Below are 13,868 nucleotides of genomic sequence, written 5' to 3'. Positions count from 1 at the left end.
AATTCACATGACATGAAATTCATCATACAATTCAGTGACAACCAGTACATTCCCAATGTCATGCAACCACCACCACTGTCTGATTCTGGATGTTTTTGTCATCCCAAAATGAAGCCCCATAATCATTAAGCAGTCATTCACTATTCCCTTCTCTGGCCCAATTACCTGGGAACCACCAATATACTTTCTTTTTCTATGGATTTGCCTATTCTGGGCATTTTATCTAAATGGAATCATACAATAATGTGTAACCTTTTGTGTCTGTATTAGTTTATTTCATTTAGCATAGTGCTTTCAAGATGCATTCATGTTGTAGCATTTATCAGTGCTTCATTCCTTTTTATGGTGGAATAATATTCCATTGTATGAATATGCCACATTGTATTCATCCATTCATTGGTTGATGGACACTTGGGTTGTTTTTATTTTTGTCTATTATGAACAATGCTGCTTTATGAACATTTGTGCACAAGCTGTTGTATGGAAATATGTTTTCATTTCTCTTCTGTGTACACACAGGAGTGGAACTGCTTGGTCATATGGTAATTCTGTGATTAACTTTTTGAGAAACCACCAAACTATTTTCTACAGCAGCTGTACTATTTTGCATTCCTACCAGCAATGTATTAATATAAGGACTCCAGTTTCTCCATATCCTTACCAAAACTTGTTCTTTTCCATTTTTTAAATTATAGCCACATGAGTAGGTGTGAAGTGATATCTCTTTGTGGTTTTTATTTGCATTTTTCTAATGACTGATGAATGTTAGTATCTTTCCATTTGCTTATTGGCCATTTGTATATCTTTGGGAAAATGTCTATTTAAGTTCTTTGCCCATTTGTTAATTGGATTGTCTTTTGTTAAGTTGCAAAAGTTCTTTTTATATTCTGGCTAGTGTATGATCTGCAAACATTTTCTTTCATTCTGTGGGTTGTCTTTAATTTTTTGTCCTTTGATGCACAGAAGTTTTAAATTTTATGACGTCCAATTTATTTTTCTTTTGTTGCTTAGGCTTTTGCTGTCATATCTAAGAATCTGTTGTTAAATTCAAGGTCAAGAAGATTTATTCCTCTGTTTTCTTCTCAGAGTTTTATAGTTTTAGGTCTTAAATTTGGATATTTGACCTGTTTTTAGCTAATTTTTTGTATAGGGTATGAATTTAGGGTTCATCATCATTTTTTTTGCACGTGAAAATCCAGTTGTCCCAAGCACCATTTGTTGAAGAGGCTGTTGTTTTCCCCATTGAACGGTCTTGGCACCCTTGACAAATATCAATTGACCATAGATGTATGGGTAAATTTCTGGATTCTCTATTCCATTGATCTGTGTCTACTCTTATGCGAATACCACCCTGTTTTGATTAATGTAGCTTTGTAATAAATATTGAAGTCAGGAATTGTGAATTCTCCAATTTGTTGTTTTTCAAGATTGTTTTTTATATTCAAGATCCCTTGCAATTCCATATGAATTTTTGGATCAGCTTGTCCATTTCTGTAAAAAATGCAGTTGGAATTTTGATTTGAATTACATTGAATTTATAGATCAACTTTGGAAGTATTGCCATTTTAATAATATTAAGTCTTCCAAGTCACTAACACAGAGCATCTTTCCATTTATTTAGGTCTTTTAAAAATCCTTCCAACAATGTTTGTTAGATTTTTAGTATATAAGTCTTGCACTTCTTGGGTTAAATTTAATCTTAGGTATTTCATTATTTTTGATGCTATTGTAAATGAAATTGTTTTCTTTCATTTTTGGATTGTTCATTGCTAGTGTATAGAAATATTACTGATTATGGGGGAAGACAATTTTTAACAAGCTTTTTTTGATATCCTGGAGGTTACCCCTGTAACTATATTTGAATAAACCCAAATGTCAAAGGGTCAGGCAAGAACTTATACATGTGTAAATTTGACCTATTGTAATATAATAGGAAATGGGTTGGGGGCCTAGGATAAACTGGAAAATGTGTCTTTTCCTAAGACGTTCAGATACAAATTTCATTTTTTTTAATTTATTTTTTCTTTTAGCTTTAAAAAATTTGTTTTTCTGTAGACCTCCTGTGTTATCAGATACAAATCAGAAAACACTCCTGTATATAGTTAATGTTAGTAATTTTAGTTCTTCTGGTTACCTTGTACTTTTAAATAATATGCTTAAGTTTCTTAAAGTTCTTGTTTTGTCAACTTTCAATAGAATTCTTTGACTTCTCATTATGTAGGATAAAATTACTGCTGTTCCTATTCTTTCTTCAGCTACTGCTTCCCTTTTTCTATTTCCTAATTTCTGCTAACTATATTTTTTATTTTTATATTAAGGTTGATATGTTTTCATTGTTATCTATCTGCAGTTAAGCATTTCCAGCTTTGGATTCAAATTGATAGTGCAAGTTGAAAATGACTTACCCACGTTTATGCTACTCGCATTATATATACAATTTATTGCAGAATTAAGTAGTATATCAGGAGTGTAAAGAAGGTTGAACATTTCGAATGTAATTAGATTAACTCACTGTATTAACATAGTAAAAAATTAAAAAAAAATAATCTCAACAGACAGAGAAAAACCTTTTGACAAAAACTAATATCTAGTCCTGAAAATAAATAACTTGTAATAATCTAGGGATACAAGGAAATTTGCCTAACTTCATAAATGTTACTTTAGGGAGAAACCTAATAGCATCATTGTTATCTGAAAGACTGAATACTCTCCTCTAAGATCAGGAATAATTCCAGGATGTCAGCTCTCATTATTTCTATTCAAAATGTTTACAGTGATACTGGAGATTCTAGTCACTGCAATCAGACAAAAACAAAAGCCACCCAGATTATAAAGGAAGAAATAAACTGTTTTCATTTGCAGAAGACATGATCATCTATGTAGAGTATTTAATGGAATCTACAAAAAGCTTTGCTACCTTGATTTCAAGAATTATAAAGCTATCATAATCAAAACAGCGTGTCAATGCAAAAATAGATTATTGGCATAAAATAGAAAATCCAGAAATGGACTCACACATAAATGTACAACTGATTTTTGACAAAGAAGCAAGGCAATTCAGTGGAGAAAGGATTGTCTTTTCAACAAATGGTACTGGAACTGTTGGATCTTCATGTACCAAAAAAATGAACTTGGATCCATATTTTGTACCATATACAAAATTAACTGATAAAATTAATGTAAAAGCTAAAATTATAAGATTTCTAGATGATAACATAGGAGAAAGTCTTTGTGACTGGTTTAAACCAAAATTTCTTATATATGTAAATACTGGAAGCATGTTCTATAAAAGAAAATAATTGATGCATTGGACTTCATTAAAATGAAAAATATCTGCTGTTGGAAAGACACTGTTAAGAGAATAAAAGGACAAGCCACAGGCTCGGAGAAAATCTTTGTAAAGCATATATCTAATAAAGACTTTGTATTCAGAATATATAAAGAGCTTATTACTTTGTTGATATATTTTCTTATATTTGTTATAATTAGAAAAGAAACAACCCAATTAAAAAATGGGCAAAATATATAAACATTTGCCAAAGATATATGGATGGCAAATAAGCACAAGAAAAGTTATGCAACATCTTTAGTCATTTGGGAAATGTAAATTAAAAGCACAATGAAATACCACTATACGTATATTAGAAGAGCTAAAATATGAAAACGGAACATACCAAATGTTGGCTAGTATGTGGAAGAACTGGAACTTTCTGCTTATGGGAATGTAAAATGATGCACCCAATTTGACAGTTTCTTAAAAAGTTAAACATACATCAGATGGAATCTACATACTCTTTGATTCAACCATTCCATCCTTAGGTAAAAGTGGGTAAAACTAGTCTAAGAGTCAACAGCAGGTGGTTTCAGTAGGTATTAGATAAAACTGGTTTCAGGTTACAACAGTTTCAGCAGCGAGGCCTGCAGAGAAATAAATTCTTGGACCAATATTATGTGCTCTGAGTGCTTTTCCCCTTTCTGGCCTCTTGCCTCTGTCTTAGTTGGGTATGACAAGAATGGCTCAATTTGTATGACCAACTTTCACACATATATAACCAGTGTTATTATTTTGGTGAACATGCCTCCAGACATCTCTTATGCATCTATAACCCAGAGATTTATGTATTTGGGATAATACTGTGTGTAATCTTAGGTAATTTGCTGTTTTTCACTTAACACTATGTTTTGGATCTCTTTAAAAATTCACACAAATGTGATCAGAATGATTATGACCTGCCAGCTGTGTGGTGACACTATTGGGAACTCAAGTAACTTCTTTGTTTTACTAGCTGCCAATCCTAAACGGGCAGCTGAAGTTTTATTTTATTTCGAAAAAGTTTTAATCTTTAACCCCAATTTTGAAATCCATACTTGAAGATAAAAAGCAAGTTTTTGGACTGTAAAAGGTAGAGACTTGCCTATATTATATTCCTGACCATTTCTTCCAAAATACTTTTGAAAATGTTTTGTATGATTTCAGTAGACTATGTTTAGCTTATGTTTCAGTATTTTACATTTGAACGGTATGAATAAATTATCCAGAATAGTTTGCTAAGTTCTGTACAGCTATGATTTGAATGATTGTGTCCCCTCCAAAATTCATGTTAAAACTTACCCCCACCCAATGTAATAGTATTAAGAGGTGTGGCTCTGCCCTCACGAATGAGATTAGCATCCTTATGAAAGGGCTCTGGGTTAAAGGGAGAGCTCCTTTGCCCTTCCCTTTCTTCCACTATGTAAGGACACAGAGGCCTCTGGCCTACAGTCAGCCAGAAACTGACTAGCAGCCATGTAAGTGAGCCTAGACGTAGATGCTCCATCTCGTGTTGAGCCCTGAGATGACTACAGCTCTGCTTGACAGCTTGACTGTTACTTTGTGAAAGACTTTGAGCCAGAGTCACTAAACTAAGCTACTCCTGGATTCCTGACCCTCAGAAAGGGTGTGAGATGACTGTTTTTTTAAGCTGCTAAGTTTTGTTATACAGCCAAAAAGCACTAATAAATAAAGCACAAATGTTTAAACACACATACACACTCAAAAACTCATTGGAAGGTTGGTATGCATGCTTGGGTTGTTGACTGATGGGACTTTATTGTGGCTTGATAATGCTGAAAGCCTACCTTTTTTGTGGGATGGGGGAGGGAAACAACCTCTAATATTAGTACCTGGAAGCCTTTTCTCTGAGTCTATTCAGTTTCTTCATAGAGCAGCCTTCTAATCTCCTTTCGGGAGGTATAAGCCTGGTTGCTTTATTCTTAGAACTGGCCAGAGAAAGGCGCTACAGGTATGAATAGTAAATAGGCAATTTCATCTGTACCTTCCTACTTCTGTTGTCCCTTAGTTCAGAAGCGATTCTGTTTGATTTCTCCAGAGAATAAACCTCTCATTTATTTTAGAAATTTTAAGTTGTGGTGGTGAAATGATAGTCAATTCCCCTATGTTTAGCTCCATGCCTTATCTGTACTTGGTACCTCCATGAGCTGAGACTTAAGGTTTCTTTCTGCAGGTAGACAAGGCTTACTTGTCATCTACAGCCTCTTTTTGTTACACTTGACATTTTAGTTTCTTTAGCTGTGCTAAGTTATTGTTCCTCATCCGCTTTCCTTTTCCTGAAAATTTGTGGAAACCTGTTGACTATTAATCTATTAATGCTTATATTACTGTTCTTTTTTATCTTGTCGATGTTTACCTTTTTTTGAACCTTCATTGTCATTTTAACAGAGTCTTAGAATGGAGAGTAGCTAGTCTGTCTACCATGCTTAAGAGGAAGTCCAAGGGGTATCTGTATATGTATATATTTCACTATTATATGTATTACAGTAGGAAATATGTAAATATAGACTTATAGAATTTTTGAGGTAGTTTGGAATCTAGAGATAATTTTATCCCCTTTATACATCTTACAACAGATGAAACAGGCTTAGCTGGGTGCAGTGGCTCCTGCTTATAATCTTGGCTACTTGGGAGGCTGAGGTGGGGGGATCACTTGAGGCCAGGAGTTCGAGACCAACCAGGGCAACATGGTGAGACCTCTAAAAAAATTTTAAAAAAATTACCCAGGTGTGGTGGTGCATATCTGTAGCCCCAGCTACTTGGGAGGCTGAGGCAGGAAGATCACTTGAGCCCAGGAGTTTGAAGTTGCAGTGAGTTGAATTGCACCACTGCACTCCAGCCTGTGTGACAAAGTGAGACCTTGTCTCTAAAAAGAAAAAAAAAAACAAAAAAACTCCAAAATAAATAAAAACAAATAAAAAAAAAAAGAAACAGGCTCAGAAAAGTTAAATGTTTTGCCTATGATTATAGTTAGCATTGCAAGCCTGAGATGGAATCTCTGTCTCTTGACTCTTGGTTTCATCTTCCACCATGACACACTAACTGCCTTTATTTCATGACTAGATTATTAAATCAATGGTAGTTAAAACATATTGTACAAATATTTATCATTAACTGCTAGATTTTTGGGATTTGCCCAATTTCTGGGTAAATTTATTATCCTACCTTCCTCTAGTTCAAATTTTTTGTTGATTGCTGGTCTCATCCTTTATTTTTAGTATTCTTTCACAATTTATGTAATTTATGTGATGATCTTAGGTTATAATTTCTTTCGGGTTTCTTGGCTGTCTTTTACTTATTCTCTTGTGCTTTCTAATAATCTCTTACTTGAAGGGAAGCACAGTGTTCTTTTCTATACTTGGTCTATAATTATATCCATAGTATAAGTTTTGCATACAGCATTTATAATATTGCTGTGAAGAGAGACAGTTATGAAAACTGTCTTGATCATTTTAGTAAATTTTTTATATATACAGTAAGATCTTGGTGCAAAGGAACTGCACTGTACTTTGGACCTTACATAGCATAGTGCTGCATACATGTTTGGTGCTTGGTAAATAGTTTCTGACTGAAATTATTTTTTAAATGGAAGGCCTTTTAAAAAATGGAATTGTAAATATTCAAGGTTTAAAGTTGTTGAGGGAGTAATACTTTCTTCTTTTGCTTTTAGATATATTTTCCACATGCTAAGGTTGTTAATTTTACAGACTAGTTTTTTTTTTTTTTTTTTGAGACAGAGTCTCGCTCTGTTGCCCAGGCTACCGTGAGTGCGGTGGCCTCAGCCTAGCTCACAGCAACCTCAAACTCCTGGGCTTAAGCAATCCTACTGCCTCAGCCTCCCGAGTAGCTGGGACTGCAGGCATGCGCCACCATGCCCGGCTAATTTTTTCTATATATAATTTTAGTTGGCCAGATAATTTCTTTCTATTTTTAGTAGAGAAGGGGTCTTGCTCTTGCTGAGGCTGGTCTTGAACTCCTGACCTCGAGCTATCCACCCGCCTCGGCCTCCCAGAGTGCTAGGATTGCAGGCGTGAGCCACCGCGCCCGGCCTAGACTAGTTTTTTTTTAAAAACAAGATCCAACATATGCTTAAATGGCCTTTGCAAATTGGAATGGTGATCCACAAAAAAGGGCCAAGAAATTCTATTGCCCATCAATTACTGGTATAGTGTAGGTAAAAAAAAATGTGCATCATTTCCTCCAAAAATTATTAATATTAGTTTTAATTGGTGTGTTAGAGTAGATTATCAGTTCTTTGTGAGAGATTGAAAGATTCTGCAGTTTTCTTCTTCACTAAGCTTTTAAAACAATGCAGGTATGAGGCCAGCAATCACCAGAAGATTTGAATGGGGATGGGAAGTTGGTAGATTGCCTACAATTCACCTATTTCCGGAATAGAGCAAGCATTGCCATGGTTCAGAAATAGTAATCAAATATTTATTTGGTATCCAAAAATTAAATTGCTCCTGGAATATCCTCTTATTGTTTATATAAGGATTGTAAAGCTGGTTTTCCCCTGGAATAAGAATAATTAAGGATATTTATCTAATTGAAATAAAAGCAAAATTAAGTTAGTCAATTTTGATGGGTCCAATTTGGCAAAATAGAAGAATAAAGCATTGGTAGGAACACTTGTGGCAGGAAGTAGGCTATTGAAAAAAAATCTTTTCTAGCCTACTGAGCGAACACAGTGGGTGTGAGGGAAGTAGGAAATGTGGAATGTATAAGCATTGGTCTAATTACAGAGCTATGGAAGAGGGAGGGAAGGAATGTATAAGACAGGTTTGCCTTGGTTTTTTCTGACAACTGTGTAAATATCACAGAAGAGGAATGACAGAATAAACGAAATGGTAATTGAGAGAGAAAAAACATCATTAGAAATGAAAATAGTTTTATGAAGGGAAGTTAGAGTAGTTGAGGAAACAGTGTTTTTCTCACAGATCTGAATCTTTATAAGTATACAAACCTTAGGTAAGTCTTGATTACTCTAAGCCCACATGAAAGATATTACTTAATGTTAACTCCAAAAATGCTTAAAGTAGCTGAATGTGGTGGCATGCCCCTCGGGAAGCTGAGGCAGGAGGATGACTTGAACCCAGGAGACCTAGTGTGCTATGAATGCTGCACTATACAGCCTGGGCAACATAGTGCGACCCCATCTCTAAAAATTAATTTAAAAAATGCTCAGAGTAATAATAGTTGGTCATAATTTTAGTATTGATTAGTAAATGCCAATGATTTACATAAATTTATGTAAACTTATTTTTTTATATAAATAAAGATGAATTCTATAAATGGGTGTATGTTAGATGTGAAGGTGAAAAAATACTTGGAATGCCAAATGAGATTCCATATGTAAGGTTAAAAGCTATACGTGTAATTATTTTGCTTTAAAACTAATTTTGTATTGCTGACACTTTTTATAGTTATTCTTTATAAAGCAGTTTTGCTATATTTTCTTCTACAACTTTCAATGTTATGGTTTGTATGTTTAGGTTTTTAATTGATCTGCATTGATTTCTGTATATGCTATGAAGTAGAGATCTAGTTTTTAAAAATTTTTTCCATATGGGAAATCAGCTATTACATCACCATATTTTGAATAGTCTAACTATTACCCACTAATCTATAGTGTCAATTTTTATTTATCTATGGCTTGGTTTCTAAGTTTTCAATTCTTTTCCATTGGTCTATTTGTCTATTCCTGAACTAATACAGCGCTATCTTTATTCCTATAGTTTTAGAGTAAGGCTTGATGTCTGGTAGGGCAAGTCCCTACACTTTGTTCTTATTCAAACATTTTCCTGCTCTTGCTCAGGCTGGTTTCAAACTTCTGAGTTCAAGCAATCCTCCTGCCTTGGCCTTCCAAAGTGCTAGGATTACAGGTGTGAGCTACCATGGCTGGCATAGATTGGCTTTTTTAGTCTTATACATCATACGTCTTATGGTAGTGATCATTGTGAAATTTGTTAGCTTCAAAAATTATAAAAATAATTTTTTTGGAAAAAATTCAAACCATCTAAAAGTGATTAAAGTAAAAACAAAATCTGGGGTAAGTTAGTATCTTTACAGCAGTGCTGTCCACTAGAATTTCCATGATAATGGAAATGTATAGCTATGTTCTCCAACATGGTAACCACTAGTCTCATTGAGCATTTGAAGTCTGGCCAGTGCAACTGATGAGTTTTAACATTTTATTTCATTTTAATTAATTTAAATTTAAACAGTCATATATAGTTAGTGGTCATGAGATTAAATAGTGCAGCTTAGGTTTTACTGCAAAATATTAGAGTTCTCTTTAGAGGTATACATTTTTTGTTAGTATATTCTGGCTGTTTTAAAAATAAAGTAGTGCCTATTGTGAGCAGGTTTTTTTCAGTAACATATTCTAGATTACTTCTGGTATTTGGAAATGCTACTGAATTTTGAATATTTTCTTTTACTTGACTACCTTGTGGCCTACATTAAAAGCAAGATAGTCTGTGGTGGTTCTGCTTCTCTTTCAGAATTCTAAATTCTTAGAATTTGAAGTAAACTGGTACTTGACTCTGAATTTTTTTTTTTTTTTTTCTTTTTAAAAAAGGTGAGGTCTCACTGTGTTGCCCAGGCTGGTCTTGAACTCCTGGCCAAGCTATGCTCCTGCCTCAGCCTCTGGAGTAGCTGGGACTACAGGCCACAATGAGCTACCACGTCTGGCTCTGACTCTGAATCTTTATTTTATTTCACATATTGAGTAATTGGTCCTGAGTTGCTCTGGGGCTTCCTCAAAAAAAGAGCTGAATTATGGATACTAAACGAACATAGACTCATTTATGAAGTCTTCATTTTGCCCAGATGTTATGGGCAAAAGAATCCTTGCAGATTCTTTGAAGTTCAGACCTGACTTTGAATATTGAAGAAAATGCTAAGGCTTACCTAAATGTGGATTCATTTTTAACAGTTTATTTCAGCTTAAACTTTTGCAGCATATGGTTTTTGGGGTCAACATTCTGCCAAGTACTGGGAATACACTTAAATAAAACAAGTTTTTTGCCTTTAAGCATCTAAAGTTTTTGGCCTTTAAGTAGCCTAATTGAGGAGACAGATAGGGAAAGAAATCACTTCATTACAGTGACATAGAATAAAAGTTAAGCGTATGTTCTTGAGCTGCTTATGGCTTTGTGACCTTGGTTATGTTGCTTAATCTATGGAAGCTCAGTGTCCTTGTGAATAAAATAGGAATATTAGTATTGTTTTGAGGATTTTCTTTTTTTTTTTTTGAGACAGTCTCGCTCTGTCACCCGGGCTAGAGTGTGGTGTTGTCAGCCTAGCTTGCAGCAACCTCAAACTCCTGGGCTCAAGCAATCCTCCTGCCTCAGCCTCCTGAGTAACTGGGACTACAAGCATGCACCACCACATCCAGCTAATTTTTTCTATTTTTAATAGAGACAGGGGTCTCGCTCTTGCTCAGGCTGGTCTCGATCTCCCAAGCTCAAGCGATCCTCCTGCCTCAGCCTCCCAGAGTGCTAGCATTACAGGTGTGAGCCACAGTGCCTGGCCTGTTTTGAGGATTGAATGAGATAATTTGTGTGTTTGGCATATGTTAGCTAGTATTATTGGCTACTGAGGAGCTTGAAATGTCTCTCCTCTTCCTCCGGTGGGTAGTGGAGAGCACTTGAGGGGTTTAAGCAGGGGGATTACATGGTTGGATTCACGTTTTAGAAATATATAAATCACTGTGTCTGTAGTGGATCAATAGATTTGAGGAGGCCGTTATAATAAACTTGTTGAGAGATGACTGATCATTGTATTAATAATTATAGTAGAAAGGTTGGGAGAGAGTACAATGATATTTTAGTGTTATAAAGGTTAAGACTTGATGATTAATGAAGAGGGTAAAGGAGGCAGGGCTGACATGCCAATTTTTGGTTTTGATGACTGAGCAGGTGGTAGTATTTACAACTGAGTTAGGAGGTATGGGAGGAGGATGTGGTAGGGGGTCAAGGGATTGAGTTCAATTTTATTTGTGTTTGAGATGACTGTGATGTATGGATGGGCATATTCAGGATACAGTTTGGTTTATGTTTTTTGGTGGGTAGGAGAGTCATGGTTGGATCCTTTAATTGTATTTAAATGTACTTTGGCACAATGTCATTCAATAATGGGAGCTGTTATTACCATTATTATTATCATTTTGTAGGTGGTATTTAAAGCAGCTGATAGATGAGCCTTTCTAGAGAAAGGGTGAAAAGTAAAAGGAGAAGTGGTTAGAATATTTAATGGATAGATGGATAAAGAATAATTTTGGAAGAAGACTAAGAAATAGTGAGCTTATCAGGAGAACTAAGGGTCTCACAAAGTATAGTGAGTTTGTATAAGAGTAGTCAATAGGCCGAGTGCAGTGGCTCACATCTGTAATCCCAATGCTTTGGGAGGCCGAGGTGGGAGGATCACTTGAAGCCAGGAGATTGAGACCAGCCTGGTCAACATAGTGAAACCCCATCTCTAAAAAAAATAAAGATAAAAAAAATTAGCTGGGTATCGTGGCATACACCTGTAGTTCCAGCAACTCAGGAGGCTGAGGCAAGAGGATCGCTTGAGCCCAGGAGTTTGAGGCTGCAGTGAGCTTTGATTGTGCCACTGCACCCAAGCCTGAGTGACAGAGTGAGACCCTGTCTCTTAAAAAAAAAAAAAGTGGTCAGTAATATCAGATGCAACAGAGATGTATAGTACAATAAGGCCTAAAAGGTTTCACTATATTTGACAATAGGATGTGGATGTCAGTGGTAACCTTATCTAGGTAAATCATGGTGGAATGATGGGGACAGAAGCCAGAATAAAATGTATTAGCAAATAAATGGGAAGGTGATATAAAATGGACCAGTTTTGTTGATGTGGCTCAAGAACCAAACAGTGACATCTTGTAAGTACCAAATTTAAAAAATTTCCTATAGCCAGATGCAGTAGCATGCACCTGAAGTCCTAGCTACTTAGGAGGCTGAGGCAAGAACATTGCTTGAGTCTAGGGGGAAAATTTTTTCCTTTAATGAAAATATGTGGCTAGTCATTTTGAATAATTTACAATGCTTTTAAAAAAAATAAAAAACATAAGTAAAGGCTGGGTGCAGTGGCTCATGTCTGTAATCCTAGCACTCTGAGAGGCCGAGGCAGGAGTATTCCTTGAGGTCAGGAGTTGGAGACCAGCCTGAGCAAGAGTGTGACCCCATCTCTACTAAAAATGGAAAAAATTAGTCAGACATGGTGATGCATGCCTTGTAGTCCTAGCTACCAGGGAGGCTGAGGCAGGGGGATTGCTTGAGCCCAGGAGTTTGAGGTTGCTGTGAGCTTAGGCTGATGCCACAGCACTCTAGCCTGTGTGATAAGAGACTCTGTCTTAAAAAAAAAAATGTAAGTAAAGAAAAATTTAAGAATACAAAAAATATAGTTCTGTTTTATGTATTTAGGTTTAAATCTAGTTTAATTCTTTTTCCTTCAGCTTTCTCTAATTGAGTTTTAATTCTCATGTACTTTGCTAATGAGAATTTAAAATATTATTTTCATAACCTTGTAACTTTTTAGTATTATTTTCATTCTAACCCTGTGATTTATTCTTAATCTGTTTCTTTATAAGCTTCTTAAATTTTAGTCTAGCTTTAGTCTGAAACATTGTTGTAGTGATTAACACTTGGCCCCATTTTCTTCCGTTTTAATATATTTTAATCAACTTTTATTTTTTGATTGGAAGAGCCAATTAAACATGTTAAGTTGTTTAAAATCTCACCACATTCACACTGTCTACTTGATTGGTTTTGCCAATTTTGTAAAACTTTGCATAACACTATTGGGATTCTTTGGCCTATGTGGTAGTATTTGTAGATTTCTAGATTTTTTTTGTTTAATTCTTAGAAGGCAATTTTAGTTTCAATTATTTACTGAATATTTTATTGTCATCCTGCTATGTACCAGGTCTTACTTAGCATGGCATTGGCTAGCTGGGTAGCGTTGGGCACAGCAGCTCTCTCATTACTGGCCTGTTTCCGGAGATCACAGTCTCCACAAGGACCTTTCAAGGCACTAATTTCTATGCCATGCTAATCTTGAGGGAAAGAGCACATTTGAATAAAAAAATGTTTGTTTCAGTCTTTTATAAAAGTTATGAACACTTTAAACTGCCCTTTCCTTCCTTTTTGAACTAATTGGATTATTCATTTTACAGAGGTGGAAGGTTCCAAGAAGGGGGACAGAGATGAGTATTTAGTATGTATTAAATAATGTGCTGGGTACTTTTCATATGTGTTATTTGATCTGTAGAGCAACACTGTGACATAGGCAATTTTATCCTCTTTAGAGAAATTGTGTGCCTTGCCCAGTTCAGAGAACTAATTAAGGGCAGAATGAGGAGAATAATGCAAGTCTTTTGACTTTTAATCTAGTGTTTCCACTTTCTCAGAGGTTCTCTTTGAGGAGGCTAGAGGCAGGGCCTTCCCTGAGCTCTCTCTCATTTTCCCATCTTCTGCTCTTTGGTGTGTATATCATTTTCCTCTGGTAAGTTTAAGGA

General features: G+C 35.4%; 1 protein-coding gene across 2 annotated transcripts in view; it reads left to right on the top strand.

Moving 5' to 3' along the window:
• Window positions 1-13,868, top strand: part of ADK (adenosine kinase) — a 497,861-nt gene that overhangs the window by 31,535 nt on the left and 452,458 nt on the right. The window lies entirely within an intron of this gene.

Source organism: Lemur catta, chromosome 14 (assembly GCF_020740605.2).
Source record: "Lemur catta isolate mLemCat1 chromosome 14, mLemCat1.pri, whole genome shotgun sequence".
Taxonomy (NCBI): domain Eukaryota; kingdom Metazoa; phylum Chordata; class Mammalia; order Primates; family Lemuridae; genus Lemur; species Lemur catta.
Note: the sequence above shows the minus strand (reverse complement) of the source record. Positions and strands in the feature narration are given on the sequence as shown.